Raw genomic sequence first — 26,653 nt, 5'->3', positions numbered from 1 at the left:
TTGACAAGATTCACTAGGCACCCCATCACTACCACCACACATTTATAAGCAGTAAGGACTTCTGAATCACACTCTCAGACAAGATGAGCTACCCAAAGAGACCTTTGTTCAACTGTTTGCTGGTTGTGTACTGGCACTCCAAGTTTCCAGTTTTTGTGAACTGTCACCCATGGGTAGGTTTTGGTAATGCAGGTATCTCTGAATCATTTCTTCTCTTGTAAGTAAGTGATTCCACATCCATACTCGTCCTGTATATTACCCCAATAAATTCTCTGGTTCCCCAAGATGACTTCAGTAGTATCCTTACTTTGGTCAGGAGTAAGATGCTTGTTCACATATCGCCAGGAATAGTATCACCTAACAGTGAAATTACAGTACCTGTAATTTCAGCACTCAGGAAGCAGAGGCAAGAGGATTATAAATCTGAAGCCAGACCAGCCACATTCATATCAATAAAAAGGAGGTAAATTCTCAGTGTGAAAACTGAGACAGCATTTGCTAAACTCAATTTTTTACAGTTACAGGTTAGAGGGCTCTTCTGGCAAGGACTGTAATGACATTAGGAGTCATCCCACAGAAATGTCTCCAAAAAGCCTAAGTGTCTGTGAAGGCAGAAGACTTGAAACACTAGAGAAAATAACCTTGAAATTATATCTAGTTTCTTATGTAGAAAAATAGCAAATGGCTTTTGAGAGAAGGAAGCACAAAAAAATTACAAATTAGAGGGCATTATGGCAAGGATGATAATGACATCAGGAATCTCCCACAGAAATATCCCCAAAGAGTGTTTGTGAGGGCAGAACTTGTATTTGCACACTCAGTGAACTGTGGAGGTCAGTACCAAGACAAGAACATTCAGGCAAACATACTTTCAGGAGCAAATATGGCACATTCTAAATGTCCAAAATAAAATAATTTCCAACATGCATATACAGAACTTTAGCCTCAATGGGCTGATATAATGGTTCAGCAGGTAAAGGCTCTTGCCAAGTAAGCTGACCAAGCTGAGTTTAATCTCCTAACCCCATATGATGGACGAAGAAAACCAACCTCCATAGGGAATAGATGACTTCCACATGAGCACCATGGCACACACTCCCACTCTCCCAAGTAAATAAGTATAGTAAGAAAACAAAAATGGAAAAATAAATTGGATATAACTAACACTTAAATCTCTTTTAAAAAGAAATTTTAGCCCCAAATTATGTCAACTAAAGTTAGTCTTTTTTTTTTTTTACATTAAATTGGTGTATAGCCACATTGTCAGGAAAAATAACATGTTCTTACCAACAAAAGACCAGCATATCCAAGAACCCGAAAGAAATCCAACAGGAAAAGAACAATGGCACTAAAGAAAAGAAATCACTTACAGAAAATTAGATAAAGATTATACTTAAAAGTGGGGGTTCAGAAAAGAGCCCAATGACTTGTTCCATTAGCATAAGGACCTGAATTTACATCCACAAGCACCCAAGTAAAAGCTGGATGCAGACTTTCTGTATCTGCAATCCCAGTGCTCCTGTGATTGTCAGGCAGGAGATGACAGGCAATCCTAGAAGCTCCTGGTACAGCCAGGTGTTCACAGAAGAAAAGAAATCCTTTCACAAAGAAAGATAGAAGACAAAGACTAATATGGAAGTTGTCCTTTGATCCCCATATACACCCTGTATTCTCCCCCCACGCCATTTACACGCACATGCACACGCGCACACACACAGACATTCCTGTCTCTCTCCAACTCCTAACTATCCTACGCAGCTTGTCGTTCACAGCTTTGAAGTATTAACTGATACAGACTAATGGATTTCACACATACAATTTGATGCATTAACATTACTATTACCATACTCAAGATTGCCCACCTTTCCTAAAGCCTTTCTTAGCTCCTTCTCCCTATAAGCACTATCTGCTTTCTAACACAAAAGAGTAGTTTACATTTTCTAGATTTAAACACAGTAAAATATACAGTATACTTTCCTTCAGTCTATCTTCTTTCAGTAAAACATACAATATACTTTCCTTCAGCCTATCTTCTTTCAGTAAGCCTAATTATTTTAAGGTCTGTTTATGCTGTGGAGAACATCAACAGTTTCCATTGCTAAGTAATATTTCGTTGTGTAAATAGGACACAATTTCTTTATTCACAGACTTGTGACTGACACTCAGATAGTTAGATGTACTTAGTTATCAATAAACCTGCTAAGAGCATGTGTTCTTGGGTGACTATATGCTTTGGTTTGTCCTAGAGAAATACTTAGAAATGGAATGGGTGCGCCATGCGACATGTATGCATTTACATTGTTTTAAAAGCTCTGCTCAAATTTTAAGCCAATCCTTTTTCTTTCCCACCAGCAAAAGAGAATTACAGACAATTTCCATCCTTGCCAACACATGACTTTTCAATGAGTGTCTTCTCCCAGTATAAGTCTTGGCACACCTTGCTAATGGTATGCTCCAAATATCAAAGATTTTTACTGTGACAAGCCCCTTCAGCTACTGTTTCCTGCCTTTTTTAGTTTTTTTTGGGTTTTTTTGGGGGGGCCTAATTCCAAGATCATTAAATCCCCCCCTTGTCTTTTTGTGGTTTTACAGTCTTACCTCTTCCATCCATCTAGCCTATGCTTATTTGAAATTAATTTCTGTGCATGTGTATTATAAAGTCTTACATGGTAGGTCAAAGTTAAAGACACTTGGTGTACATGGCTCTCCAGTTGGTCTAGTACCATTTGTTGAGAAGAATGGCTTTTCATGGAAAACCAGCTTCAACCCCTCAAGTCAACCTTTCCTCTATAAGCCACCCAGTCTCCAGCAACTCTAAACAGTCCTGTTTACACTCTCTTCACTTCCCTGTCCATCTTCTTCCTTCCAACAATTGGCCAAGCCCCAATCGTACAAAAATTAAACTATCCATCTATTCCCTAAGTAAATTCTTCCAGCTAAAAATGACAAAAGGGGGAAAAACCCTCAGAAATCTATGCTAACCAAAGACAACTGAGATTCATGCTTCTAACAAAGAATGAGCACTGTTGCTGTTCTCTAATCTACTGCATGTCTCCAGTCCATCCACTCTCCTAACCCTTGGAATTATTTTACTCTTTCTTCAAACTAACAGCTATTCTCCTCATTCTTCCATTCAACTCCGTGTCACTGAAACAGTTGGCTAATAGACAGATAGATCCTGGACCACCAAAGGGAGACAAACTATTTCTTATCCCATAGCATTGCTGACAACAATAACTGAGACAATGTACACATGCAAGGCACTTGACCCCAGCCTGGTACAAAGCCAGCCAACTCCCAGTTAGTGATGCTTCCCCTCACCACTTTTACTACAAATAAACCATGAACCAGGATTGTGAAATAACTTTAACAACACTTAACAAAGACTTTTCTTAATGCATCTAATTTTATAACATACTATACAGTCTTACATTAATGATAAGAATACATATATATGTATACATATATGCGAGTACATATGTGTGTGTATATCCGTTAGGAAAAATTACATTTGACACAAGACTTTAACATTTAGATTAGATACTTGTTATCTTAATTGTTTATATTTTATTGAAAGGTCTGCTTTTCTAACTGCATATACAAAATCTCAAACAGTCTAAATCATGACAGAAAAAAGTGTAGAAGACTACCACAGCTCTATCAACTCATGTTCCTATACCTATACTGTTCAAAAGCAAGGACTGTCCTATATGCCTAACTTTTCACATAATTCAAATAAACAAGTGTATGAGTGCCTTAAAAGGCAACATATTGCATTATTCTGGTTGGGCTGATGGAAATGAGAAACACTTTGCACTTACCCCCGTGTTTGTCAACAGCACCCACTTAGGTGGTGGAGCTGAGGTTCTGTGCTTAGCTGATCCTGGGCTTAAAAAGCAATCTAGTATATATTTAGATCAGACCTAAAGAATACATTAAATTTCATATTTTACCTTCCTATCACAGACTTTCCTTGTGAAATAACTTGAGAAAATATTAGCCTCTGCTCCAAAGATTAATCCTTGGACAACAGTCATAGAAGATTAAAGACCTTTTCAACATTAGTGTTTCTGTTTTTTCCCCTCCCTGAACAATCTTGACAATTATTTTTGAAATAATACTTATAATCCACTCATTCCCAGGATCACTACTCTGAATCATCTAAATAAGACAGTGTGCAGAAAACCAGAGCCATCCACACATTGTTTTGACAGATCCAGGCCAACCCGTTGCAAAGCTTCTGAATGTGTGTTCCCCACAGGCCCATGTACATCTTCCGTTAGCTCTAGCAAATGTTCTTTTTTCCCCCCTGGTCTAGTTCTAGGTTTTGAAGCAAAAATAAAAATAAAACTATCAGTTGTGTGGCTCAACCTTCTAACAGGGTAAAAAGAAAAAGTTGCTTGTTATAAAGAAAACGCTATTTGTTATATAAACCATATTAAACATCTGTTTAGCAGAAATGCTTTTTATAAAAGCAGCACGACAAAAATCCCAGAAACAGTGAATATTCCAAATTCATGGATTCTACCTATGCAAATTCAGCAAGCCTAGGATCAAGTATGTTTGAAGGGTCCTGACTGTGAATTGCATTTCCTTGTCTTTACTCTTTCAATGGTACAGCTCAGTTCTTCACACAGCCTTTCTGTTGTGAACTGACACTGTAAGTAGTCTTGAGAGGACTTCAAGTATGCAGAATGCATACTTGTATTCTGAATGTATAATGTATGTATGCATTATGTAGGTTATATGAAATACCACTTTTCGAAGAGATCCAAGCATCTGTACTTGGACATGTGGGACTCCCAGAAGCAAAGTCCACACAGGAGCAGGTGAATTTTAGTTTTTTGAAGGATAAAAGGATTTAGAAAGTACCTATAGGGCTGTGAATGATTCAGCATGCCTCTGATCTCAGCTAAAAGTGTTCACATACGTTCACCTATTAAAACATACATTAAGATACTACAAAAACAAACAACAAATAAGAATATAACAAAAAGAAACAAAAACCATAGAGATAAGTACCACTAAAGATACGGAGAAACTAGAACCCATGGGCCAGTGAGATGGCTTCAATAAAGGTGCCTGTCATGGAAGTCTGACAACAAGTTTAATACATACAAACAATGCAGAAATTGAAGGGCAAAAAGTTGTCCTCTGACCACCACATATACACATACATACCATGGCACACATAACCAGAAACCCAAAAGCATACTCACATGCACACACACCCCTATATGCACACATATACCAGGAACACAGTAAAGAATAAACTGGTATCCTTGTAAACTGTTAGTGGAAAATAAAATGGATGATGCAGCAGATTCTTCAAAAAACAAATAGACAAACAAACAAACAAAAATCAACTAAACAAAGATCATATTACCATATGATCCAGCAGCTCTACTTCTAAGAACAAAAGGGCCAGGTGTGGTGGCACATGCCTTGATTCCAGCACCACTTGGGAGGCAGAGGCAGGCAGATCTGCGTATGAGGCCAGCCTGGTCTACAAAGCAAATTCCAGGACAGCTAAGGCTACACAGGGAAACCCTGTCTCAAAAAACAACCAACCAACAACAAAAACAAAAGAATTAAGTATGATCTCAGGGATCTGTATACCCATATACATAGCAATACTATATATACCTAAAATGTAGAAGCAGCTCAAGAGTTTGGTGAAGGATAAACGCAGTGTGTATACACTCTCACTCTCTCTCTCTCTCTCTCTCTCTCTCTCTCTCTCACTCTCACTCTCTCTCTCTCTCTCTCTCTCTCTCACACACACACACACACACACACACACACACACACACACTGGACTGTATGCCGCCTCAAAAATAAAAATGTGGGATTAACAGGATGGCTCAGTGGGTAGGGGGCACTTAATGCTAAAGCCTGACCATGTGAGTTCAATTCCTGGGACACCCATGATAGAAGAGAATGAACTAGCTCAACTCTGACCTCCTCTGACCTCCACATACACACTATGGCACACAGGAACTTATATACAAGATGAAAGGAAGGAGGAATGGAAAATAGCAATATACTAAAGAAGAGACACTGCCAAGTGATACAAGCCAATCACAAAAAGATAAACACTGTATAATTCCTGCACATGAAGCGCTTAGAACAGTATCACAGACAGGCAGTTTAACAGTGGTTGTCAGGGATTAAGAATGGCAGGAATGGGAAGAAACAGGAGTTACTATGTAATGCGATTAACACTTTAGTTTTTGTTTTTTTGTTTGTTTGTTTGTTTTTGTTTTTCGAGACAGGGTTTCTCTGTATAGCCTGGGCTGTCCTGGAACTCACTCTGTAGACCAGGCTGGCCTCGAACTCAGAAATCCGCCTGCCTCTGCCTCCCAAGTGCTGGGATTAAAGGCGTGCACCACCACCGCCCCAACACTTTAGTTTTGAAGACAAAAAAAACTACGGAGATGTAAAGTAATAATGGATGTACATCGCTATGAGTGATTTTGTATAGAAACAGATTCTTGGTATATAGCCCAGGTTGGCCACAAACTCAAAATTTTCTTGACTTCTGAGTGGTGAGAGACAGGAATGAAACACCTGGATCAACTGTGGATTTATTTAAACACTGAATTGCACACTTAAAAATTATCAAAAGGGGACAGGGAGATGATCCAGTCAGCAAAGTGCTTGCTAAAGAAGCATGAAGATCTGAGTTTGCAGTCCCCCACATCCACATAAAAGCCAGGACTGTGGTGATGCTCCTGTAATTCTAGTTAGTACCAGGAAAGCAGAGACAAAACGATCCTTGGAGTTTAATGAGTTAGTCTTGCTGAATCAATGAGCTACAGGCTCAGAGAGTGACTGAGGAAGACTCCTGGTATGACCACTAGGCTTCACATGTCTGTGCACACACATAAACACACACATAGATGACGTAAGCTTTTAAACCATTAAAAAATGGTTACAAAGGTAGACTTGAGGGCTGGAGAAATGGCTCCGAGGTTAACAGTGAGTACTGTTCTTACAGAAGACTAGAGTTTGGCTCCTAGTATCTGAGTGTGCTGGTTCACAACTGCCTCTAATTCCATTTCCATAGGATTCCACGTTTTCTGGCCTCCACAGACAACTGCACTCATATTTGCAAACCCACACTCAGACACGTATACATATAATTAAAAAATAAGATAAAATCAGGCTAGAGAGCTGATTCAGCAGTTAAGAATGTTCACCGTTCTTCCAGTGGACCCAAATTCAGCTGCCAACAGCCACATCATGCAGCTCACAACTGCCCATAACTCGATACAGGGAATCTGCATCCTTTCTACCCTTCATGGGCACCTATATACACATGGCATGTCACACACACACACACACAAACATGTGCACATGCACACACATATACCTTTAAAGATGCAACCTTTTAAAAACATAGTAAGTCAGGTGCAGTAGCACATGCACTTTAATCTCTTCATTTGGGAGACAACAGCAAGGACATCTCTGAGAGTTTGAGGCCAGCCTGGTCTACATAGTGAGTTCCAGATCTAACACGGTTACATAGTGTGACTCTGTCTCAAAACAGCAAAAGAAGAAGAAAGAAGAAAGAAGGAGGAAGAGGAAGGAGAGGAGGAGGAGGAAGAGGAGAGGAAGGAAGGAAGGAAGGAAGGAAGGAAGGAAGGAAAGAAGGAAAGAAGGAAAGAAGGAAAGAAGGAAAGAAAGAAGGAAGGGTGGGTGTGTGGTGCTAGTTCAAAGCAAATGATACTTACTTTGCTTTTTAATTTTTACCTTTCTGACCATGTCAGCTCCATCAGATAACAGGCTTCTGAACAATAGGATCATTTAAATTCTTACGATTTGGAACAGTTCTAGTTTCAAATCAAATTTCTAGTTGAAGAAATACAAAAGACTATGGGAGAAGAGGGGATTGTTGAATAGGGAAACATACTAGTAGCCAGTGCAAATATCAGTTCCCAGCACCAATATGGCAGCTCACATCCAGTTCCAGGAGATCTGATGTCCTCTTCTAACAGTCAGGTGCACAGACATATTATGCAGGCAAACACTCATAAAATAATTAAAAAATGACCTATCCTATTCTTCAGCCATTAATATCTTCCAGAACAAACTACCTACCCTTGATTTTGTTCTCTTGAGTGGCTGTGACCAATATGAAAGCAACTGTCAGGGCATGGAGCTCTTATTTTACTTATATTTATAATTTTTATATTTATAACTTATTGTATGTGTATGAATGTTTTGCCTGTGTGTATTTACGCATACCATGCCTGACTGGTGCCTGTCAAAGTCAGAAGTAGACAACAAGTCCACTAGAACTGCAATTAAATATGGTTGTCAGCTGCTATATAGATGCTGGGAACTGAACCTGGGTCCTCTGCAAGATGATACAGTCCTCTTCACCACTGAGCCATCTCCTCAGCCCACAGAATTGTCTCTTAAATTTGTTACTTTTGGGGCTGGTGAAATGGCTCAGTGGTTAAGAGTGCTGGCTGCTCTTCCAAGAGGTCCTGAGTTCAACTGCCAGCAACCACATGGTGGCTCACAACATCTATAAAGGGACCTGATGCCCTCTTCTGGCATGCAGATGCCAGAACACTCATATACTTATAAAATAAATAAATAAATAAATAAATAAATAAATAAATGTTAAAAATTTTGTTACTCCACATTTATACTCTACAAAGAATAAACAAGCTGTAAGAGAATACTTGTGTCCTCATACTGCTAGTGGCAAGGTGAATGGCACTGTTGTTCCAAACAAGTCTAGGAGTACCTATGAAATTAAATATGTACCCTAGCAATTGTACTCTTGGTGCTAATTCCAGAGAAATGGAAGCATAATCACATAAAAACACGAATCTTCATACTACCAATACCCAAAACTAAGAACAGAAATGTACCTCAACAGGTCAATGTTTAGACAAACTTTGGTACATTTACAACATGGCCATTCCTAAATAAATAAAATAAAAAATAAAAGTGAAGAACTGCCAATATACATATTGGACAACTTTAATGGACCAAGGGCATGATGCTTAGTGAACTTTTTAAATCACAAAAGATTCACATTGTAAGATTGCATCTGCCCTGAAATCATGATGTGGGTTACGGTGGTGTTTTGTTAATGACCTCTAGAGTGTTGTTACGTCCTGGACCTGTCCCAGATCTCTAGCTCACTTCTACTCTCAGTAGTGCCTTCCCCTTCTCTTTCTTAGTAAACTCGTTTTTCTGTAACTATCCATGTGGCCCTGGCCCAATTCTTTGTTCCGGAATACAAGAACCTGGAAATCTTACCAAGTGATTTCTGGACTCAGTCATTACAGAACTTGACACAGAGATAGGTGGTTATGGTAGATTAAACAAATCTTAACATAAGATCAAACTGCAAAAACCTAAGCACATGCAAAATTGAGCATATGTGCAAAATTATGAAAAGTTAAGCCTATAGCTAACATATACCAATGTTAAATTCCTGAATTTGTTAAGATGCTACTATTGTCATAAGCTTGGTGAAGGGCTCAAGGGACTCTATGTACTAATTCTGAAACTTCCTATGAAATCTGCAATAATTTCAAACTCAAAACTTCTTTAAAATATTAGTGGAAAGCACTCAGATCATTCAAGATACTCAAGCTGTAATTCTAAGTAGCCCTTTCTTGGGTTTTGAGAGTCACTCTCAAGAATTACCAAACCAAAGCAGGTTGTGGGAACTCCTGAATTTGCAGTCTGGTGTTGTCAAGACCCCTAAACTTGTGGCTGATATTTGAGATAAAGACAGTGTTAGTGGCAACTGCACTCCTATTCTGGTTAATTTTATGTCCACTTGACACACTATAGTTACCAGAGAGGAAGGAACCTCAACTGAGAACATGCCTCTATAAAACTGCACTGTGCACAAGCTTGTAGGGCAATTTCTTAGTGATTGATGTGAGATAGTGGTTTTAAGTTCTATAAGAAAGCAGGCTGAGCTGGGTGGTGGTGGCGCACACCTGTAATCCCAGCACTTGGTAGGCAGAGGCAGGCGGATTTCTGAGTTCGAGGGTTCGAGGCCAGCCTGGTCTACAGAGTGAGTTCCAGGACAGCCAGGGCTACACAGAGAAACCCTGTCTTGAAAAACCAAAAAAAAAAAAAAAAAAAAAAAGAAAGAAAGAAAGAAAGAAAGAAAGAAAGGAAGGAAGGAAGGGAGGAAGGAAGGAAGAAAGGAAGGAAGGAAGGAAGGAAGCAAGCAAGCAAGCAAGCAGGCTGAGCCAGGCAATGGTGGTGCATACCTTTAATCCAAGCACTTGGGAGTTTGAGGTTGGCCTGGTCTACAGAGCAAGTTTCAGGACAGACAAGGCTACATACAGAGTCTCTGTCTCAAAAAAAAAAAAAAAAAAAAAAAGCAAACAATGAGGAATAAGCTGGTAAGAGGCACTCTTCCATGGCATCTCCATCAGCTCCTGCTTCTGGGTTCCTGCCTTGTTTGAGTTCCTGTCCTGACTTCCTTCCATGATGAACAGTAATGTAGAAGTGACAGACAATAAACCCTTTACTCTCCAATTTGCTTTTGGCCATGCTTTTTCATTACAGCAATAGAAACTCCAACTAAGACAGCCTCTAACCTATAGAGACTACACTGACCCCTGATAGCATCTGAATTGCTTTATATTAATCTTGAGGTTTCACTATCAAACCATGCTATTTAAAAAATAAAAATAAATGCCTAGGTAAGGTAGCCCATACTTGTAATCCCAGCACTTGGAGACTTGAGCTAGGAAGACAGCAAAGTTGAGTATAGGCAGGGCTACATGGTGAGATTCTGTGTCCAAATAAATTAAAACTCACACCATTTAAGAAGTATTTCAAGCAGATATGAAGATATCCTAAAGAGACACTTTTGCCCTTCCCTTTGGCTAACAGGCTACAGAGCTGGGATGGCAGTGGGGTTCTAAAGAAATGGAGACTTTCCCTGGTAATCTCATGTAAGAAGGAAAAGGCTAAAGCCAGTGCTAACAAAAGGAAAGTCTCTCAGGAAAAGACTTCATAGTTCTAACAACTTGTCAGACCATCTTACAGAAGACTAGAGCCTAGAGAATAATAGATCAATGATGGGCAAGACCACACCCTGACCACAACTGCTTAGTCATGCATGCCTTTTGTCCTCTGTTTAAATCTAAACTTCATGCCAGGGCCCTAGAAGATAAACTAGTGTTGTGATTGGGGGAAGGGAATGTCCACAAAATCTTATTATTTGTTCCTCTTTACAATGCAGCCATGAATAAATCTCTTTTTTCTGCTTTTACTATTACTTGTTTCTTGAATTGGCCTACTGAGTATGGGTGGCCAAGCATGGCTTGTTCAGAATCTCAGGGCCCAGGCTCTGATGCTAACAACACTGGAAATGAAGCAGCTAATAATGAAGCAGCTAGAAATTATGGAGACATGAGAAGAGGAACCCCTCATCTGGAAGTCTAGTTGAAGCCTCTTACCAGGAAAGCAAATCTTCTAGCTCAGTTAACAGCAGCTACCAGGCCTTCCTCTTACAGCTATAAATCTGAAGTTTTCTAGAGCCCCATCTACAGGAAAAAGGACATGTATTCTCACTTACCACAAGAGAAAAGAGGGCTGCAGAGATGGATCAGCAATTCAGGAGTACTGGCTGCTCTTTCAGAGGACTCTGGCTCAACTTATAGCACCCACATGGCTGCTCATACCCACTAGCTTTTAACTCCTGTTCCGGGGGATCTGACACTCTTTTGGCTTTCATGGGAATTGCACAAGCATAGTACACAGACATAAATGCAGGCAAAATACTCTTGACACATAAAACAAAAATATTAAAAAAAAAGGAACATGGAAAAAAGTAATCTTTTGATTAATTTTAAGTAACCTTAGTAATCTTTTGAGATGTAATTTGAGAGATATAGTCAAATGGTATACTTGGCTAAAGCTGAGACAATAGTGATTCCCTATTAAATGTCTTATTTGTAACTCTATCAGAGAAGCCTACACTAGTGCTCAGCATGTCTTACTGTTTCTGAGTGCCTCCTTTTCTCTCCAAGCCCTTATGTCTATGCCTACATTAAAATCTCCAACTCCGCTTCAAGTTGGCTAGGCCTGAAATCCTTTTCTGCGCTTAATCTCAGTTTGAATCTCAGTTTGACATAAGTGAAGATCCCTAAAGGATTATGGGAACTGGAGCTCCTGAGGATAGTAGGAAAAAGCTGTGTCTCTGCCTTCTCATTGCTAACACTAACAGTGCAATTCAGGTTTTTCTAGGCACCAAATCTAAAACTATGAAGCATCAAACAATACAGTACATTTCAAGAATGATTTCACTCATAGATGAGGAACAGAAAAACAATAGTTGAGAGATGTTGTTTCCCAAAAATAAACCAATATTATATAACACCATGAATTTATCCACCAAAGATTAAGCAGCATTGGTCTTTCAAGACTTTTACTCTGGCTAGGCTTCTATGAGATATCCTCTCAACTAGCTGTTTCTCCAAATCAGCATAAAACATGTAGATGAAGTGCTGTGAAAAGAGCACAAGGTCAAGTCACAGAGTCTGTGCCAACAGCACTCTTAGCTAGCTAGAAGAACGTCTAGCTATCAGAATGGATAGGTCTGTATGGCGGCCAAGGGCCAAGGCTTGCCCCTCAAGTGGATGTTAGCTAAGAGTCAAAAAGACTTTACTGTAATTTATTTTAGATTTCATAAACTGGTGAGAAAAATCTTTTAATGGCTTTTAAAAAGATTTGTTCTCTCCTCCTCCACCCCGTGTATGTGTGTGTATGTATGGGTATGTGCACATTAGTGTAGTGCCAACAAAGACTAGAAAGGAGCACTGTACTCCCTGGAGATGGAGTTACAGGTCATTTTGAGTCACCCAGTATGGGTGCTGGGAACTGAACTTGGGTCCACTAGAAGAGCAGTATGTGTTTTGAACTGCTGAGCCATCACTTCATTGGGTTTAAGAGAAATGTTACCATAATAAATGTATACAATTTCAGAATGTTAAAATGCACAACAGTACACCTCTGACAAATGAGAAAACAGGTATTTATGAAGCACTACTAGCATGCTTAATCAACACTCATCAATCGTTTTAATTTTTGTTTAATTTAGAATTTAACCAAAACACTATTTCTGAAATTTATCCCCAGATCTATTCTGTATTCTAGAAGTAATTAAAGGTAAAAATTATAATAATATTTTCCTGATGTTAATAAGAACAGGAAGCCTAGGCTCAGCCATTAAGAAAAAGTTTCAAGACTGTAGTATTAACCCCCAGGAGTAATCTGACACCTTTCCTCACAGCACTTCACAGATAGTCCCTATGAGGACTGGACAGAAAAGATCCAGAACAGGGCCTGACTGCGATCAGAATGGCCCATTGTCTGTAATGTCTGCACTCCACCTCCTTCCCAGTGTGGTAGCAGCTGCTTCTCATCACTCTGGTCCTGATATCCTTAACTTCCCTATAGGAGGTTCTTACCACTCACACCATTCTCTGCTCAACCTGATAACAAAAAAAGGAAACCGCCTACTGAATCCAACTATAAATAATTTGTAGAAAACAGAAAAACACACACACTGCAATAGTGTGGTAAAAAGAAAAAAAGGATCAATAATTGAAAAAGAAAAGTAAGAAACTGCTGTTCTTCTGTTCAGTCTGGGGCCTTTTAGCACCATTCAGTCATATAGCATTATGCATGCAGCTTCCCAGGGCCTCTTGACACTACTTCACTTGGTCCTCATAATGCTGTGAGGCACTGGCTGGGGTCTCACAAGTTCTACAGGCAAATGAGGTCTAAGTGACTTATTGAAAGTTATAAAGCCAATAGGAGAAAGCAGGAGCTTCTATCTCCACTACTATAGCAGCTGGCTCTCTAAATGGGGGAAATTTTAGGTAGCTAACTGAATTACTGAACACTGTCCACTGAGCAAATTAGTGAACAGTGTTTCCCACACTGAAATGATGAGATCAACCACAGAATTATAAACTATAGGACTGTAAGGATCATTTGTATCATCTCTTATTTTACATTTATTTTTTCTCATAAGAAGAAAATATTTTTAATAATATAAAAATTCTTACAATATCCTCACATTTTAACATCTACAAAGCATGTACGAAGATCAAGAAGCTGAGAAAAATAATGAAAACATACAAACCCTTTCTAATTCATAGATATAAGTCAATTTTAAGATTTCTTCCAATACTTTTAAGTACCATTTACTTTAAGTAACCTTACATTGGGAGTTGGGAAGATGGTTGTCAATAAACTGTTCGTCATCTAAGCACGAGGACCTGAGTTCAGATTGTCAGCACCCATATAAAAAGCATGTACATGTAATTCGGCACTGGGGTGGGGATGGGAGCCAGAGACAATGGAATCCCTGAGGCTTGCTGGCTAGCCAGTCTAGCTGAAAAGCAATGAACTCTGTCCAGTGAAAGACTGTCTCAGAAAATAACATGAGAAGTGATTGAGGAAGACATACAACATTGACTTTCCAGCTTCTACATGTACCTGCACATACATCTGTACACACATACAAGTAAACCTACTATCATATAATCTTATATACATGATTAAGGTACAATGCAGTGATAATATATATTCAATTTTTTTCATTATTTCTTCTCAAATTCACAAAGTAACAACAGAGGATATGGTAAACTGACAAAAATATCTGAGGCAAATAAACAAATCTAGCAAAATCTGAAAGAAGAAAAACAATCTTATAGTGCAATTAAAAATCCTATGAAAAAAAGATTTTGTGCATTTATGTGTACATGATGAGCAGAAGAAACTCTGTTCACAATGTAGGCTCCAGGAATGGAACTGTAGTTGTCTGGCTTGGTGTCCAGCACCTTTACCCACTGAGCCCTTAAGATTCTGATTTATCCAATAATGTGATTTTCCTCATTTTGCCACAAACACTACAGTAATTCAGATTCCACAATAATAAATGCATGTAAACTTTAGAGGAAAATATATCTCAAAATCATGTTATTGTTACTATAGCAACCTGTTTTTAATTCCTTTTTTTTTTTTAACAGTCTAGTCGTTGCCCCACTCTTGGTCTGCCCACCCAGAGTTCCTCATTCCATTCCTCCCCACCCCTATCTTCAAGAGAAATTTTCCCCAACCTCCCACCAGACCTCCCCAATCCCTGGGGCCTCAAGTCACTCAAAGCCACACCAGGCAGTCCTCTGCTATATATGTGGTGGGTGTGGGTGTGTGTGCTGCCTGGTTGGTGGCTTGGTGTCTGAGAGATCTCAGGGGTCCAGGTTAGTTAAGACTGCTAGTCTTCCTATGGGGTCACCCTCTTCTTCAGCTTCATCCAACCTCTTCCTAATTCAACCATGGAGATCCCCAACTTCAGTCCAATGGTTGGGTGTATCTGCATCTGTCTCAGTCAGCTTCTTGCTGGGCCTAACGGAATACGGCCATGCTAGGCTCCTGTCTGTAAGCACATCATAGCATCAGTAATAGTGTCAGGCCTGGGAGCCTCCCCTTCAGATGGATCTCAAGTTAAGTGATCACTGGACTGCTTTTCCCTCAGTTTCTTCTCCATTTTTGCCCCTGCAGTTCTTTTAGACAGGAACAATTCTAGGTCTTTCTACTAAAGGTAGACTCTATGAGTTCCCTTTCCCCATTTTCATCTAAGGTCCTTCCCTTTCAGTCCTGAGAGTCTCTCACCTCCCAGGTCTCTGGTACTTTCAAGTGGGTCCCCCATCACCACCTCCCATCCCTCCAGGATGCATATTTCCATTTATTCTGCTGGCCCTTGGGGCTTCTTTCCTGTCCTCTCCTATACCTGATCATGTTCCCCTTTTCCCTTCACCCTCCCTTCTTCCACCCAGGTCTCTCCTTCCCTCTGCCTCCTGTGATTGTTTTCTTCTCCCTCTCAAGTGGGATTGAGGCATCCTCACTTGGGCCCTTCTGCTTGTAAACCTTCTTGAGTTCTGTGGATTGTATCCAAGGGTATTCTGTACTTTTGTGGCTAATATCCACTTATTAGTGAGGTTATACCATGCATGTCCTTTTGGGTCTGAGATACCTAACTCAGGATGATATTTTCTAGTTCTATCCATTTGCCTGCAAAACTCATGATATCCTCATTCTTAATAGCTGAATAGTACTCCACTGTGTAAATGAACCACATTTTCTGTATCCATTTTTCCATTGTGGGATATCTGGGTTGTTTCCACCTTCTGGCTATCACAGATAAGGCCACTACTATGAACATAGTGGAGCACAGGTCCCTGTAGTATGGTGGGGCATCTTTGGGTATATGCCCAAGAGTGGTATAGCTGGGTCTTAAGGTAGATCTATTTCCAATTTTCTGAGAAACCTTCAGACTGATTTCCAGAGTGGTTGTACCAGTTTGCAATCCCACCAGCAATGGAGTAGTATTCCTCTTTCTCCACATTCTTGTCAACATGTGCTGTCACCTAAGTTTTTCATCTTAGCCATTCTGATTGGTTTAAAGTGGAATATCAGGGTCATTTTGATTTGCATTTCCCCCGATGACTAAGGACTTTGACCATTCCTTTAAGTGCTTCTCAGACATTCGAGATTCCTCTGTTGAGAATTCTCTGTTTAGCTCTATACCCCATTTTCTGATTGGGTTGTTTGGTTTTTTTGGAGGTTAGCCTTTTGAGTTCTTTATATATCTTGGATATTAGCCTTCTACTGGATGTGGGGTTAGTGTAGATTTCTTTTTTCCAATTTGTATGTTGCCAATTTGTCCTACTGACTATGTCCTTTGCCTTACATAAGCTTTCCAGTTTCATGAGGTCCTATTTATCAATTCTTGATCTTAGAGCGTGAGCTATTGGAGTTCTGTTTAGGAAATTTCACTTCCCTACCCCATGTCAATGAGTTCAAGGCACTATCCCACTTTCTCTATTAGATTCAGTGTATCTGGTTTTATGTTGAGGTCCTTGATCCACTTGGACTTGAACATTGTGCAAGGTGACAAATATGGCTCTATTTTCATTTTTCTAAATACCAACTGCCAGTGAGTCCAGCATCATTTATTGAAGATGCTTTCTTTTTTCCATTGTATTTGGCTTCTTTCTCAAAGATCAAGAGTCCATAAGTATGTGGAGTTATTTCTGGGTCTTCACTTCTATTCCATTGATCAACATGTCTGTCTCTGTACCAATACAATGCAGTTCTTATCACTATTGCTCTGTGGTACAGCTTGAGGTCAGGGATGGTGTTTCCTCCAGAAGTTCTTTTATTGTTAAGAATTGTTTTAGCTATTCCGGGTTTTTTGTTTTTCCATATGAAACTGAGAATTGCTCTTTCCATTTCTGTAAAGAACTGTGTTGGAATTTTGGTGGGGATTGCATTGAATCTGAAGATTGCTTTCGGTAGGTGTTATAGTATATATATGCTCAACCCAAGGAGTGGCACTATTAAAAGGTGTGGTCTTGTGGAAGTAGGTGTGTCACTGTGGGTGTGGGCTTTATGACCCTCATCCTAGCTGCCTGGAAGCCAGTCTTCCACTAGTAGCCTTTAGATGAAGATGAAGAATTCTCAGCTTGGCCTGCATCATACCTGCCTGGATGATGCTCTGCTCCCACCTTGATGATGGACTGAACCTCTGAAACTGTAAGCCAGTCAATTAAATGTTGTCCTTTGTAAGACTTGCTTTGGTCATAGTGTCTATTCACAGCAGTAAAAGCCTAACAAAGACAGAGTATGGCCATTTTTACTATGTTTATCCTACCAATCTAAAAGCATTGGAGATCTCCCTATTTTCTGAGGTCTTCAACTTCTCTCTTGAGAAACTTGAAGTTCTTGTTATACAGATTTTTCACTTGTTTGATTAGAATTACCCCAAGATATTTTGTATTATTTGTGACTATTGTGAAGGGTGTTGTTTTCCTATTTTCATTCTCAACCCTTTTATCACTTGTATAAAGGAAGGCTGCTGATTTGTTTGAGTTAATTTAATATCCAGCCACTTTGCTGAAGTTGTTTATCAGCTGTAGAAGTTCTCTTGTAGAATTTTTGGGATCACTTATGTACACTATCATATCATCTGCAAGTAGTGATACTTTGACTTCTTCCTTTCCAATTTATCTTCATGATCTCCTTTTGTTGTTTTACTGTGCTAACTAGACCTTTGAGTACTAAATTGAACAGATATAGGAAGAGTGGCTAGCTTTGTCTTGTTCCTGATTTTAGTGGGATTGCTTCAAGTATCTCTCCATTTAATTTGATATTGGCTGTTGGTTTGCTGTATATTGCTTTTATTATGTTTAGGTATGGACCTTGAATTCCTGATCTCTCTAATACTTCTAACATGAAGAGGTGTTGTGTTTTGTCAAATGCTTTTTTCAGCATCTAATGAGATGATCATGTGATTTTTTCCTTTGTTTATATAGTGGATTACATTAATGGATTTTCATATATTGAGCCAACTTTGCATCCTTGGGATGAATTAGGTAGTGTTTGTTCTGTTTCCATTTTATGGAATAGTTTGAGAAGTGTTGTTACTAGTTCAATTGAAGATCTGGTAAAATTCCTCACTAAAGCCATCTGGCCCTGGGCTTTTTTCTTGGTTGGGAGGTTTTTAATGACTTCTATTTTGTTAGGGGATATGGGCCTGTTTAGATAGTTTACCTGCTCTGGATTTAACTTTGGTACGTATCTGTCTAGAAAATTACCCATTTCATCTAGATTTCCCAGTTTTGTTGAGTATAGGCTTTTGTAGTAGCATCTGATGAGTTTTTTAATTTCCTCAGTTTCATTTCTGACTTTGTTAATTTGGATACAATCTCTGTACTCTTTAGTTTGGCTAGGGGGTTTATCTACCTTGTTGATTTTCTCAAAGAACCAGATTTTGGTTTTGTTGATTCTTTGTATAGTTCTCTTTGTTTCTATTTGGCTCCATTTGACTATTTCCTGCAGTCTACTAGTCTAGGATATGTTTGCTTCTTTCTGTTCTAGGGCTTTCAGGTATGCTGTTAAGTTGCTAGTGTAGGATCTCTCCAATTTCTTTACAAGGGCACTTAGTGCTATGAATTTTCTTCTTAGCACTGCTTTCATTGTGCCCCATAAGTTTGGAAATGCTATGTCATCATTTTCACTGAATTCCAGGAAATCTTTATTTCTTCCCCAACTGAGTTATCATTGACTAGAGAGTTGTTTAATTTTTAATGGATATGTGGGTTTTCTGTTGTTTTTGAAGTCTAGCCTTTAGTCCGTGGTGATCTGATAGGATGCATAGGATTATTTCAATTTTCTTTTATCTGTTGAGGCTTGTTTTATGACTGATTATATGATCATTTTGGAGACGGTACCATGAGGTGCTGAGAAGATACATTCTTTTGTTTTAGGATGAAAATGTTCTGTATACATCTGTTAAATCCAATTGGTTCATAACCTCTATTAGTTTCACTGTGCCTGTTTAGTTTCTGTTTCAATGATCTGTCTATTGGTGAGACTGGGGTGAACCCTCCCACTATTATTGTGTGTAGGTCAATGTGTGTTTTGAACTTTAGTAAAGTTTCTTTTATGAATGTGGGTGCCCTGGCATTTGGGGCACAGATGTTAAGAATTGAGACTCTCTTGGTGGATTTTTCCTTTGAGGAATATGAATATTTCCTTCCCCATCTCGCTTGACAATTTTTGGTTGAAAGTCTACTCTATTGGATTGGCAACTCTCCCTTGTTTCTTGGGACCATGTGCTTGAAAGACTTTTTTTTTTCCAGCCTTTTACTCTAAGGTAGTGTTTGTCTTTTTCACTGAGATGTATTTTCTTGTATGCAGCAAAATGCTACATCCTGCTTGCATATTCAGTCTGTTAGCTTATGTCTTTGTATTGGGGAATCAAGTGCATTGATATTGAGAAATATTAAAGACAGATGATTGTTAATTCCAGTTATGTTTATTGTTGTAGGTAGCACTGTATATATGCGATTCTCTCCCTTTAGTTTTGTTGTGAGATGATTAATTTCTTGCTTTTTCTTTGGTGTAGGTACCCTCCTTGTGTTGGAGTTTTCCTTCTAGAATCCTCTGTAGAACTGGATTGGTAGATAGATATTGTTTAAATTTGGTTTTGTCATGGAATGTTTTGGTTTCTCCACCTATGATGATTTAAAGTTTTGCAGGGGATAGTAGCCTGACCTGGCATTTGTGTTCTCTTAGGGTCTGCATGACCTCTGTCCAGGCTCTTCTGGCTTTTAGGGTCTCTGTTGAGAATCTGGTGTAAATTTGATAGGTCTGCCTTCATATGTTACTTGGCCTTTTCCCCTTATAGCTTTTAATATTCTTTCTTTGTTCTGTGCATTTAGTGTTTTGATTATTATGTGATGGGAGGATTTTCTTTTCTGGTCCAATCTATTTGGTGTTCTGTGGGCTTTTTGTACATTTATGGCCATCTCTTTCTTTAGGTTGGAGAAGTATTCTACTATGATTTCGTTAAAGACATTTTCTGGTCCTTTGAGCTGGGAATCGTCACTCTCTTCTATTCCTACTGTACTTAGGTTTGATCTTTTCATTGTGTCCTGGATTTCCTGGATGTTTTGGGTTAGGGGTTTTTTGTTTTGTATTTTCTTTCTTTTTTTTTTTTAAAGATTTATTTATTTATTTTATTGTGAGCACACTGTAGCTGTCTTCGGACACACCAGAAGAGGGCATCCAATCTCACTATGGGTGGTTGTGAGCCACCATGTGGTTGCTGGGATTTGAACTCAGGACCTCTGGAAGAGCAGTCAGTGCTCTTAACCACTGAGCCATCTCTCCAGCCCCCTGTTTTGTATTTTCTTTGAATGTTTTGTCAATATCTTCTAAGGTATCATCTATGCCTGAGATTCTCTCCAATATCTCTTATGTTCTGTTGTTAATACTTGCACCTGAAGCTCCTGACCTCTTTCCTAGGTTTTCCATTTCCAGGGTTGACTCTATTTGTGATTTCTTTATTGATTCTTCTTCCATTTTTAGGTCTTGGACTGCTTTGTTCAATTCCTTCACCTATTTGTGTTTTCTTGTATTTCTTTAAGGGATTTATTTGTTTCCTCTTTAAGAGCTTCTACCTGTTTACTTGTGTTTTCCTGTATTTCTTTCAGTTAGTTGTTTATATCCTCTGTAAAGGACTGTATTATCTTCATGAGATAGGATTTTAGGTCAGCATCATGGTTTCCAAGTGTGTTGGGGTATCCAAGGCTTGCTGTAATCGGAGAACTGGGTTCTGATGGTGCTGAAGTATATTAGCTTCTGTTGCTTACGGTCTTGTGCTTACCTCTTGCCATCTGGTTATCTCTGGTATTAATTGGCCTGGGTGTCTCTCTCTGGAGCCTACTTTCTTTGTCCTTGGGTTGCTGCAGGTCTTCTGGAAGGCCTCAGACTGTGGGGTCTTCACAGGGGCAGATAAGCTGATGATCTGCCCAGGTGCGAAAGGTGCAGGCCAGAAGAGAGGTAGAGTTCAAGTAGAGGGGATGGGTCCTAAATCCACTGAACTCCTCTTGAGTCCCAGCGTTGTGGTTATTTCAGAGGGTCCTTTACCTCCCTTGCCCTGGGTGCAGCAGATCTCCTAGGAAGCCTTCAGACTGTGGGGTCTTCAGAGGGGCAGACAAACAGACGATCTACCCTGGCAGAAGGTACTACAGCAACATTTTAAAATGCACAGATACACTATCTTCTGACTTGTGTGCTCCACAGTAAGTTCTCCCCTTCCCTGCTCAAAAACAAGTTCAGTCCTCTGAGCAGTAATTCTCTCCCTTTATAATCTTGACATGGTGATCAAACATGAATTTATCAAACTTCCCATTAAACATGAACACAGAATTATTCAACCTCCATGATTACGAAGATATGTATTAATTTTTCTCTCCTATGGCACAACTGGATGAATACTTTTTTTTTATTCTTTAAAAACAAAAAAAGCCTAATTTTATTTCGCTTAACAGTTTCTCTGATACGAAGAGAAATATCAAAAGAAAACCTAGGGCATATACACATGTAACACCCTACCCCATTCCCCAAACCCTCCCGTAACGTAAGAAAAGAAAGGACAAAGTTCTCTTCAATAGAGAATATTATCTTCGCTTCTGGAAGATGTTTCCATGCCCCATTCCACATCCTCTTCCTCTTGCAGCCGCTTGGGACTTCAGAATAGCAGCTTTTCCTCAGCCAGTCCCTGAGCCTTGGTTTTTATTTTTCATGCTCTTTAACATGGGTGCATTTTTCAGCACGGCAGGCAAACCAGAAATCGGATCTTGCTGACACGTATGTATACTTGTTCCAGAGTGCCACTCGGCCATCTCTGTATATGACTGTGATGTTGGACATCTGGCAGTTCATGTTGTCCTCTGCTTCAATGAACTTCCCTCGATATACTTCACTAGTGTTGGTCTCACATGTCACTATGTGGCCTTCTGCCTCATGCAAGACTTTTATCAGTGCACCAATAGATACCTTGGCAGGACTCTTCTTATGCAACTAGTTGTAGGGTTTTTTCCTCTCGCCCTCCCCCCCTGGTTCCAGCAAATATGTTAGAAGGTGAAGGCGTGAGGCGAGGAAACAACAGGCCCAAGTATTGAGAATCGATGAATACCTTTTAATCTAGCAATCACTCATGACAACTGAAAAAAAAAGAAAAAGCCACTAAAGGGGACTTAAGGACAGGGCTTCAGGACATAAAGCACAGAAGAAACAATTTACTAATAGGTGACCCAATCTACAAAGTAGCTAGTAGTTTTAAGATTCATATGCTACTTTAAAGAACTAACTACTCTTCATTAAGAAACTACCACCATGAGGACAGTGAGATTGCTAAGTAGAAAAAGGCTCTTGCCACCAAGCCTGACTACTTAAGTTCAAACTCCTGGACCCACATAGTAGAAAGAGAACCAACTCCTGCATATTATTCTCTAACTTTAACTTGTGTGCCAGAACACATGCATGAATGTGCGCGCACACACACACACACACACACACACACAAGTAAAACAAAATAAATTTCAGAAGGAAGAAAGAAAGAAAGAAAGAGAGAGAGAGAGAGAGAGGGAGGGAGGGAGGGAGGGAGGGAGGGAGGGAGGGAGTTAGTTTATGCTTAACTAGGTGGGGCTTCAGAAAGCTTCAGGGTAGGGCTGGTTGCCAGGAAACCTATATATGGGACTTAAGAGGTGTCCCTCAATAAGTGTCCCTTACCTAGGTGGGAAGAAGAGGAGCTGGAAAGGAACTAATTGATGGAGCATGGAGACTTTGTGAATAGGTAAAGACAAGGAGGTAGCTACAAGATGTACACACAAGCTCTGCAGGATCCCCCCCCCCCCCCCGTTCTCTGCCAATGTGGCCTGTTCTCCCTTCCACCTGCCTGCCCGCGTTGCATCCTTTAAAGTAAACCATCAAATTTAAGTAACATGTTTTCCAATATTCTATGAGTCACACTCTAGCAAATTAATGAACTGGTAGCTGGAGTAGAACAGTCTTGTGGGACTGTCCTTATACTCTGAAAGAATCTGATGGTAACTCCAGGCAGACAATGTAACAACTGAAGGAATCTTGAGATATTCAGTAAACACTGAATAATGAAGAGAATCAGTAATGATCTGAGAGAAAAAAATTCTTTATTTTCTAGTAATCTCTAATTTATACTTGTAAAGCTTTGAGACACAAATGGATTTGTTGACATAACCTCCTAGCTCACCTTGCTGCATCATTTGGAAATAGCCCAAAGAATGTGAGCAATGCTATGAGAACAGTTGCTACTAAAAGGAAATGGTATTAACTCCTAGGCCATAATGTGCCAAGCATTAAGTTTAGCATAAATTATGTGCAAAATTGTGTGCAAAACTCTAAAAATCCAATCCTATCCCCAATAACAGAAGAGAAATTAACCTCATTTTTTTTTTTTTTTTACTGTTCAAGCAAGTAACAGAAGTGGGAACTAAATTCAGTTTAATCCCTGCATCTGTCTATATTATAGTAGCCTTCATTTTTTATTATATAGTATAAAATTATAAATTCTAATGACTACTTAGCATAATAGATCCTAAAGCATGCCTATGGAAGACATTATGTCAGAGATTATGTCATAAAAATCATAGAAATTAAATTAAATTTCATGTACAGACCTCATATTTTACTTCATGGGGGAGAAGAGGGGCAAAGAACTTTTAGGCCATGGCAGAAGGTATGTTAATTCCTTGAGCACTAGAAAGTCAGCTGTCTTAGTTAGGATTTTACGGCTGTGAACAGACACTATGACTAAGGCAACTCTTATAAGGACAACATTTAATTTGGGATGGCTTACAAGTTCAGAGGTTCAGTCCATTATTATCAAAGCAGGAGCATGGTGCAGAAGGAGCTGAGAGTTCTACATCTGAAGGCCACTAGGAGAAGACTGGCTCCCACATGGTTAGGAGGAAGGTCTTAAAGCCTACACCCACAGTGACACACTTCCTCCAATAAAGCCTCATCTCCAAATAGTGCCACACCCTGGACCAAACCTACTTAAACCACCACATTCCACTCCCTGGTCCCCATAGGCTTGTTTAAACACATGAGTCTATATGGGTCACACCTAACTATAGCATAATAAAAAAAATACATATAGTCTAACTTCCAAAGTCCTCATAGTCTATAGCAGTCTCAACAATATTGAAAGTCCTAAGTTCTGAGTCTCTTCTGACATTCATTCAATCCCTTAACTATAATCCCCAAAGCAAGACAGGAAACCAGCTGAGAAACTCTGCATCTCCATGTCTGATGTCAAAGCAGTCTTCAGATTTCCAACTCCTTTTCATATACTACAACAAACTTCTTTTCCTCGTCTGGTTCCACTTCCTGTTAGCAGCTTTCTGTGACAGGTATCCCACAGAGCTGGCATCTCGAACATCTTGGGTCTCTAATGCAACTTCAACATTACAGCTTCTTGTTCCAATGTCTGGGATCCACACATGATCTTCTGGGCTCCTTTAAAGGGCTTGCATCACTTCTCCAGTTCTGCCCTCTGTAGAACTCTAGGGTCTAGTTGACTCTACCCAAATGCTACTGCTGTTCATCCTATGGTACTGGCCTCTCCAATATGCTGGGGCCTTCCGCTGTAACTAGGCTTCACCAATAGCCTCTCACAGGCTCTCTTATGGTGCTAAGCCAAACTTCTTTGCATGACCCCTTCAGTCCTGGGCTGTAAACTGCAACTGAGGCTGCACCTTCACCAATGGCCTTCCATAGCCTCTCACAGTGCCATGCTTCAGCTGCTCTCCGTGACTCTTTCTTACCTTCAAAACCAGTACCACCAGGGTGACTCTTACACATTACCGAGTCCAGCTGCAGCACAAGGTACAAGACTGTCGATCTCTGGAACACAGCTTCTTCGTGCTTCAGAAAAATACTTCCCAGAAGATTTCACCTCAGTGATAATGGTCTCTTCTTAATCATCGCTAATTTCTTAGATCCAGCTAACCAGTATGAATTGTCCAAGTATTCCCTTTTATTTTTGACTCTAAAGCCAGAGCCACATGGCTGCAGGTACCAAGTTCTGCTCCTTGCTGGAGCTGGAGCATAGCCCCCTTGTTCTATTACCAGATTTCTGTTTTCCAACTCCTTCACTGCCTAAGCCTGGCTGTTCTAGAACTTGCTCTGTAGATTGACCTTAAACTCAGAGATCTGAATGGTTGTCTCCTGAATGCTGGGATTAAAAGGTGTATATCACCACTCCTGGACTCAAGCTTTTCTTCATCTAGAACTTGCTCTGTCCCAAGCTGACCCTGAACTCACAAGATATGCTTGCCTTTGCCTCCTGGGATTAAAGGTGTGTACCACCATGCCTGGGCCTAAGCTTTTCATAGCCACTGTTCCTTGAGATCTGGATCAACAGCCTAAGTCTTCCATTCTCAAGATCTGGATCAGAAGTGTGTGTTCCATTTCTGGATTGTATTTCATTCTAGATTAAAAGTCCAAACTATTCCTTACTCGTCTACAAATATAAACAATAAGCTTCAGTGGGTGGGATCTTGCCCTGAGACCTTTATCTCCAGGACTCAGCTCCGTTTCACTTCCTGGTACCCCTTTATTATTACTTAAACCATGCATTTCATATTTTACCTTTCTCAGCTTGCTCCTTTTCATTAAAATGTTCTCTTCATAAGAGTTAACTTTAGTAACCACACAACAGAATTTATACCAGAATGTTTTGAGACTTTGTCAAAGCAATTAATCTAAATCTCTTCACCTTAGTCTCAGGTAGACTCTTTGAACAATGGTAAAAACGCAGCCATGTTCTTCATCCAAATATCACAAAGACAATGTGTAGACAACATACTAACATTCTTTTCCATGCAAACTTCTTGAGCCAGCAGGCCTACACAGTTCAAATCACACTCAGCACCACCTTCTTCCATATTCCTACTAGGATGGTTCATTAAACCCCAATTAAAGTATTCCATGGATTTCCAAATCCAAAGTCCCAAATCCACATTCTTCTAAACAAAAATATGGTTAGGCCTATCACAGCAATATCCCAGTCCCTGGTAGCAACTTCTAAGTTAGGGTTTTACTGCTGTGAACAGACACCATGACCAAGGCAACTCTTTAATTAGGGCTGGCTTACAACTTCAGAGGTTCAGTCCATTATCATCAAGGCAGGAGCATGGCAGTATCCAGGCAGAGATGGAGTAGGAGGAATAAAGAGTTCTACATCTTGTTC

General features: G+C 39.7%; 1 pseudogene; it reads right to left on the bottom strand.

The window, feature by feature from the left end:
- Positions 1-22,037: 22,037 nt before the first annotated feature.
- On the bottom strand, positions 22,038-26,348 carry LOC114609237 (annotated as a pseudogene).
- Positions 26,349-26,653: the final 305 nt, after the last annotated feature.

The sequence above is a fragment of the Grammomys surdaster genome, unplaced genomic scaffold (assembly GCF_004785775.1).
Source record: "Grammomys surdaster isolate TR1022 unplaced genomic scaffold, NIH_TR_1.0 125950, whole genome shotgun sequence".
NCBI classification, from domain to species: domain Eukaryota; kingdom Metazoa; phylum Chordata; class Mammalia; order Rodentia; family Muridae; genus Grammomys; species Grammomys surdaster.
The sequence above is the reverse complement of the archived record's forward strand: the minus strand, read 5'-3'. Positions and strand labels throughout refer to the sequence as shown.